Genomic DNA, 1,669 nt, shown 5'->3' on the forward strand with positions numbered 1-1,669 from the left:
TTACCTCATCATTTGAAAATCCATAACACTTTTCACATTAGTCTTTTGCGTCCCTTTAAAGGTTCTCTTCCTGTTCACCCTGTTTATGACTCACCACCATTGATTGCAGATGACCATGAAATCCTAATCCCTGAAACAATTATTGATGTTGACTATATGACCACTGGAACTGGAAATACTTATCCTTGTTATCTTGTCAAATTTCACAATCACCATGTTGAGGAAGCTCAATGGATGTATGCTTGTGATTTGCGACCTTTTTCCAATTTATTGTCTCCACATCCAACCAATAGCAATTGCGGACAATTGCTATCCCACCTTGGGGGTATGTTGCCAAGTGGCACCTACGCAAGGGATGAGCGCCTTAAATGGTTCTCCGTCAATGCGGGGCACGTTCCTAAGAATTGTCTTAGGCGGAAGGTCGATGGGGATGTCTATCCTTTCTGGGCATCGATGTAAGTGTGAATGTGGGTGATACCATTTTATCCACACGAGTATTAACGTCTTCGTGAATGAATTATTGTATGGAATTCCAAATTAATTGATTTATGTGGCTAGCTGCAATTATTCAGTTGGTTATTATTCTAACATGATTTTTTGAATTGTTGGCAGCTAATGTGTAGAGCAAGGTGAATTGGAAAGGCGCGCCAGGCGCAAGCATTTTAAAGATTATTTTCTCAAGAATTTATTTGGCAATTATTGGATTATTATATTAGACGCACCGCTATTTCTTATAAAGTGTGTGCATAGCCTTTATGTAAATATTTATTAGCAAAATAGATTTTTAGAAGATACGTCCAATAAAATATTAATGGTTTTAGAGAGTTGTGGGATGCACAACTGCTAGCATCCGTTAATTCAGAATACTCTCTCTCTTTTCTAGTACACTCAAACTCTTTATGCAAAGAGTGATTGTAAAGGGCCTAAATCTTGGGCAAAGAAGATTGCATAATATTATTATAAATATTCAAGACCAATTTCAAGTTTTATGGTGGCTATCCAATGTGTAGAGTGTTTATGAAGCTCCTTGTGCCCAAACACTCCTTATTGTTGTTATGTAAAGACGAGTGGGTAAATCGGATGAGTGTGGAAATTGATTTGTATGGCATTTGTAGTCTTTGTTATTTATATCTCCACATCACACTTCCAACAGAGGGAAAGATGAGACCATTTTTGCTACTTTGTTGGGGACCTAGGAGCCATAAATGAGTCCCACTCTCTTCTTATTGGCTAATGTTGTAACAGAGGCTGTAGGAACAATGGAGGGCTCTTTGGTGTTTCAGCATGAGGATTTTCCTTTATAGCATTAGTCGGCTGCTTTAACTGGCAGATGAAACAACTTTACAAGAGACAATGGGCTAATGAAGGGTACTGTTGGGCTGTCTGTCATATCATTGCTAGATGTGGAAGGGTGGGGATCGAAGGCGGTAGAGGTTCCCCTAATGTGTTGAAGCTCAGGTCAAGCCCTGGCAGACAAATCAAAAATCTCTGATAGAGACTGGAATAATACACTTATACCACGTAAAGAGAGCACATGTGGCTAAGGATCTCTGGCCAAATTTTAATTCATTTCGAGCCTTATATAGGCAAGCTACAAACATTAGCTTAGAATTGGTCTACCAACTTGCATTGAATAGTGGTGCACCCTTCCTCTTACAACTTTTTTGTG

This window comes from Lygodium microphyllum, chromosome 24, assembly GCF_053477565.2.
Source record: "Lygodium microphyllum isolate KBCC chromosome 24, Lygodium_microphyllum_v1.1.10, whole genome shotgun sequence".
In the NCBI taxonomy this organism is placed as follows: domain Eukaryota; kingdom Viridiplantae; phylum Streptophyta; class Polypodiopsida; order Schizaeales; family Lygodiaceae; genus Lygodium; species Lygodium microphyllum.